Source organism: Acartia tonsa, chromosome 1 (assembly GCF_053477335.1).
Source record: "Acartia tonsa isolate MP-2025a chromosome 1, ASM5347733v1, whole genome shotgun sequence".
NCBI lineage: Eukaryota > Metazoa > Arthropoda > Copepoda > Calanoida > Acartiidae > Acartia > Acartia tonsa.
Window position 1 is genome coordinate 50,442,915 of NC_137260.1, and position 6,497 is coordinate 50,449,411.

General features: G+C 31.3%; 1 long non-coding RNA gene across 1 annotated transcript; it reads left to right on the forward strand.

The window, feature by feature from the left end:
* The first annotated feature begins 1,331 nt into the window (after positions 1 to 1,331).
* On the forward strand, positions 1,332 to 6,215 carry LOC145311786 (uncharacterized). Its single transcript, XR_013876799.1, has 3 exons — positions 1,332 to 1,425; positions 4,914 to 5,031; positions 5,552 to 6,215. It is a non-coding gene; the product is annotated as an uncharacterized LOC145311786 (long non-coding RNA).
* Positions 6,216 to 6,497: the final 282 nt, after the last annotated feature.

Sequence of the window (6,497 nt, forward strand, 5' to 3'; positions counted from 1 at the left end):
TAGAACAATAATTTTAGAGAGTTAGTAAGAGTGTAGAAATAATAAGATAAAATTTATTGCATTAAAATTGTTTTGATATCCTTATAATAAAGTAACAGGATCTTTGTGTATCTGTGTGTCTTTACCTAAGGATCTCGTTATCCAATGAACTGATATGGTTCTCCATTACAATGTAGCTTCTTATAGGTTCTGGAAAGGTTTATAACTATCTAGAGGCCTCTAGGGGCGTTTTCATTAGTAAGTATGTAAAGTAATAATGTTTTGTGTATACATTTCTCGAAACCATTGAAAGTAAATAACCCAAATGAACCCTATGCCCAACTAAATCATTGGCCCATAGATGAGCTCTAACCGTCGGGAATCCCACCCTTTTTTTACCCTTAACCTAACCTTAAAGAATTATTACAAATAAATTATAGATAAGATTAAGGCAATGGTTGCTTTTTTATTTCATTGATATTGCATTCCTAAATTACTTATTTAAATTCTACCTTTCTATTTTCTATGTTTGTATTGAGATTATGATGAAACAATTTCTCGATACTATAGTACCAACTATAGTCTGAAGGTTAAGGTTAATTTTTAATTAATTTATGAATAAAATTATTAAATAAAATTGTAAAAAATTTATTTATAACAAGAAAGATAATTTTGATAGCTGGTAACCTATTGGAGAACATACATTATATGTCAATAAAAAGTTAATACATCTTTTCAAGTTCAACTGTTCTTCTGTTCTTTTTAACCCTTATTTATCATTACTTTCTTAGATTGACTTCTTTATATAATTCCCAATTTTTCTCCTTTTGCCCCTTGAATGAAAGGGATTAAAAAGTAAGACGACCCTCCACCTTTAATTTATGTTTAAAAGAATACGTGATAAAATTTTTTTGTAGGTGGTATTTTTTTTACCTGGTGAGATTTCTTTAGTATCCTGCCTTAAAATAGTGTTAAACCTTTCCTGGACCTGTGGAGGAGAACCAAGTGCTTAAAGAAATAGACAGATATCCTGTTAAACAACTAATTTCAATAATTTGTAACTTCCTTGTTTAGCTAAAAATAAAACATTTTCACAACAAGAAAAGTTTTGAAATCAATCAAAGAAACGTCTAGATACAGTATAAACACTCCAGACTGTTTGGCTATTATAAACCCACAAAATATGATTACTGTTTTACCTTTCCAAGTTATGTAATTATTATATTTACTAACTGTAATTTTTTTGTAAAGTGATTATTGTGTCTTTTTGACTATATCAAAGCTTTTGATATATAAAGGTTTATATTGAAGGTTTATTATTTATAATTTAACAAGGACAATTATTTCAGAAAATGGACAATGAAAATGCTGATAATTCTACGCGATTAGATGGGCTATCAGAAGAGAACAACGAAGACAACAATAATGTTATAGCAATTGTTTCAGGTGCACTTACTTTAATAGCAAAACTATTCTATATTTACCTACCAATTACCTCATACAGGCGAAGATGCTGTCCATCCATGACACTCAAACGTCAGGTCCAACAACCCAGGATAACTGAGTGTGCCAAATTTCTCCTTCTCTGTTCAAACACCCCGGGTATTCGGCTAAGTAACACCCATCAGACAACCAATTCTTTGATTGCACGGCCTTTTTCTGCTAAGTCTGTTTTGGGCCAAGTCATTTCCCCTACTCTAAATATTAATGTCGCGCAACAGACATAGCAGCAGTAGGAACCATTTATAAAAAAAATCACCTACCCGACGGCGAGCAGTTGCGCTACATGTTGTGCCACGGTCGTGGGTTTACAAAGCCAAGTATATAAAAATATGCCCCCAAAAGACCTTGGTAATGTTATCATGTAAAGAATTAATTAGAATTAGTGTGCAAAGAAAATGTACTATCTGTATCTTGTATTTGCTTAGTCTGCAACCATTTATATTTTGCCAGACAGAACCTGGAGTATTATTTCTGGAATATCAGGGGGAGGGATACAAGTACTAAAAAAAATAATAGATTGCTTTATTGAGTTGTAGGTTGTGTAGGTATTTGGAATAATCAAAGTATTAGAGACAAAAATTGGCTGAAGCTGTTAGGGCCAATTAAAGGTTCCTTCATTTAAAGTTTAATCCTATAAATCTCTAATAAAAAGTAGTAAGGTTTCTTTGTCTTAAGATTCTCATTTTCAAGAATTGTAAAACCTTCCTGACTGGTAGTAGGCCAGACAAGCTACACGTGCAGAACCACGCACAACTGGCAACGCAAAAATAAATAAAATAATAAACTTTGCAATTTCAACTTCACTGTCAAGAATATAAGGGTTTGTAAATGATACAAGAAAACTTTCACATCATAATAATTCTCTTCAATATCAATCAAAGAGTCTTGTTAAGCAAAAGAGAAAAAAGTAGTAGGAAAGAAGTTTTTTCATTCGTTTATTTGATACTTCAGGTCGTGCAAGGTTAGGTTATGTTATAAGGGTATTGGGTAGCCTCGCAAGGCAAGGGCTTACTGGGTAGCCTCGCAAGGCAAGGGCTCACCGCAGTGGTTAGACTAAACCACCTCCCCCCTTTATTTTATGTCAAAATATCAGGGGTTTCTGTGCTCGATAATTACTATGCGAAAAAAAAGTCCTACCCCAAACGTAGAAGTCCCAGCCGTCGGAGTGGACAAACGAAGGAGTCCCAAACGCAAGAGTCCCAAACGTCGGAGTGGACAAACGTAGGAGTGGGACAAACGTCGGAGTGGACATTGCTTAAGTAAAACCTAGGAGTGTCCGCTATTTTATTAATATGACAATTTTAAAAAATTTTAATACTCCTGTCTATAAAATAATGACTATGGCCGCGGCGCTCGGCCCCCCTAGCCTGCCTAGCCGCAGCGCTCGGCCCCCTGGCCTATAACCTAACCTAACCTAACTAAGAAAACTAACGGGACCGAGGGGGGTTGTATAAAAATTCAAAACTGAAAAAAATTCAAAATCGAAAAAAATATTCAAAATTGAAAACAAAATTTTTGGGACTCCTGTGTTTGTCCACTCCGACGTTTGTCCCAAAAATCCTGCGTTTGTCCACTCCGACGTTTGTCCCACTCCGACGTTTGGGACTCCTTCGTTTGTCCACTCCGATGTTTTTCCACTCCTACGTTTGGCGTGGAACCGGAAAAAATATCAATTTTTTAAAAAGGTATCACATCTCGCCTTAATAAGCTTTGAATTTAATTTTGATTGTAGGTGATTTAATTAATTTATCTAGGTGTTTGTTTAATAAGAAACAGAAATATTCAAAATAAATGAATGAAAAAACTTGAATTATTATCCTTTTATTTCCCAGCTTGGTTTTATTATTAGAAATGTTTTGTTTGAACAGTAAAAAAATGTCCTTCGCTGTTTTGTTTTTCTTGAATATTCTGAAAATCATTATTTTTAAAAATATTTCTTTTTCATACTGTAAATTCAGTGCTTTAGAACTAGCAAGGCACCCATTTTTAATTTTATTTCTAAAAAGAAAGAGACAAAAAAATTTGAGGAAGTATTACCACCAATCATAAAATTGTAAAGGAGACTTATGAAAAAACAAAATTTTTTTTGGAATGATGAAAAATCAAGGAAATAACTAGGACAACTAAAATAATGCACTTCCTACTACAGTAGTAATTCTCCTTATAGGAAAGTGTTCTTGCTTTGAAAAATCTGTAAAAATCAACAATTACCAATCTTCATCTTTAATGTAGAGTCCAGGGTTCTAGAGGTGCAAATACCAAAAAATAAAAATATGCCTATTGGATAAATTCATGATTGTTAAATTTAAGCTTAAAAATAGAAGTAAAAAGTATATGAAATAAGTAAATACCAATAATAGGATTTAAACTTTATGATATTATCAAAATGAAATCAAGTTTACTTGATTGCATAAACACTATTGTTGACCAAAGTTTGTTGTTAGATTTGGAAGGGGAAATTAAAAGTTTATGATGAATATTTGCCTGGGAGGTTTACAACACAGGGCAGTACACTCTCTGGACAAAGGGATACTCTGTATTGTTCCTTTATATTTCAAGCAATATATGACCTTTTTTTATGATATTTTTAAAGCAAATCAACTAAATAATAGATAAATTATGTATACCATTTGTAAGCTTAATTTCTTTTTTAAACTGTAAAAAATACTATACATATATCATTCAATAAGTCGGAATATTTATAATAAAAACAATTATGAAAACCAAGTCTTTTTTCTTTAGAATTTACAAAAAAAGAAAGTATTCGAGTAGGTCAGTGGCTTGCAATGGGAAGTAGGTAGGGGAATGGCAAAACCAACCTTAAAATTTAAAAGCTGCCCCTTTTTTAGCCCCTAATGGTTTTATACCCCTAAGCCCTGGCGAATCACTGTAGCCTGTGCACGCCACTGAATTAAATGAAAAGCTGTTGCCAATTAATCTCTTGGTTGTCTATCTATGCGTAATACATCTATTGTAAGTCGTAATCCAGAAATTCTTATTTATATTCTTAAAAAAGATTATTTATAGTAATCTAGTTTTGGTTTTTTAAGAAAAAAATTTATGACACCCAGCATTTTTACAGCTTAAATTTTGATACCAATAAGAACAAAATTATTCTGACGTTTCTACTTATTTTAGGATGTTGGTCTGTCTGCCGGCGTGTAGTCTAAGATCTCACTAACCACTCTACCAATATTCTTCTTGTTTTCCTTATAAACTGGGGAAGGATTAAAACTATTTTTGGGGAGGGTATCTCCATCATCTCAATACAAATCACCTCAGAAATTAATCTCACCCTACTTTTTTGGCTTTAAAAAAAACAGAAATTGAGGGTTGGACTTACACACCATTTCCCTCAAATTCCCCTAGAGGCCTCTAGAGGCGTAGCTAGTAACAAATAAATCTACTATTGTTTATACAATTTATTCCAGTTTGCCTGGCAATATCCTGTGGAACCATCCTGATAGCGGTTTTCTATGCAGTCAAATATTTCTCCAAAATGAACACAGATACAAACAGTACGAGCAGCAGAAGCCAACTAAATAACAGGTAAAATTGAAAATTCATTATAGATATGATATAGAATTTCTAGAATTAATTCCTTTTATACAAAACTTGTGGTTATCGCCTCTAGCCTCTAGAGATTTCAACCCAAGAGAGATTTTCTACCATTGCCAGCACAGGTTTTTTTTTAAAGAGGAAGGAATCAAATTATGTGGGAGGGAATTTATTCTTATACCCTGCAACCATTGTTAAACCATTTTATGAAAACAGACATATATATCTATAAATACAATCACAATTTACAACATTTCAAATATTAGATTAAAAGTAATAAAAATGGAAATTATACTTATAAGATTATGGACGATATATTAAATTATGATAAACAAAATTACCCTTTTTGTATATCCAAATTATTGGTAAAAAATCCAATATAAGTACCCCAATTTTTATGTCAACGAATAAGATATTGTAGTCCGTAGATAAAAAACTTTGAATACCAGTGCAATTTACAGTCCAATGTGCCCTGCGTCGCTGCATACTCTTTAATATGTCTATTTTGTAGGACTGACAAAGTATCGGATATGACAGTTACCAAGGAGTTGGAAAAGAAAGCAAAAGAGAAAAGTGGTGCTGCTTGACATTAATCATTTGTATTTATCATAACATCTTTTCATTACAAGATTTATCAGTAAAGTTTTTGAATTGTACAATAAAGTGATTCTGTAAGTTTTGTTTGTCCGTCCATATATATAGTTTGTAATTATTATAGAATCTAAAGCTTTAAAAACCACAGAAGCTGAACAAAACGTTTTATATCTCTCTTACATCAAATTATCTAAAACAATTTTTATTATCTAAGATGCTTTTATGTACTTGCTTTTTCGCTACTCATGATATTATATGATTATACATGTTTTGATTTTATACTTACTAAAAACCCAAGAGATTTCAAAGTTTTTAAACTTAAAAGTAAAATTTTACATTTTTGAAAAAAAGATACATGTTTTAAATTCAAGAAGAATTTGTAAATAAGATAAATAGATTTTTTAAACAATGATCTAAAAGGTTTGATATAACAATTGTAAAATTGCTTGAGTTATAATTTTTCAACATTGTTCTTTAATAATATATTGATATTATTGTGCTAGTTTATAAGTATTTCTAATCATATGTAAAATTCTGAATCATATCTATATTAAAAATTTACTATAAAAAAGGTTCATTTATTCTTTTAGTTTTAACGTTGAAGAAAAGACAATGCGAATTGCTCCAATTAATGAATTATAGAATACCTACAATATTCATTTTATTATGTAAATCCAATTTTTACATTGACGGAATAAAAAGTATATGGTAACAATAAAAAGTGGTTGAATGTGACATAGAATCTAAATACAAATTTCCAAACCACACAATTGACTATCATTTATTTCTACTATCTAGCATAAATGAGAAAGTAGTCTAAGCTGATACATTTCGAACATAAGTCGACATTATAATCTAGTAAT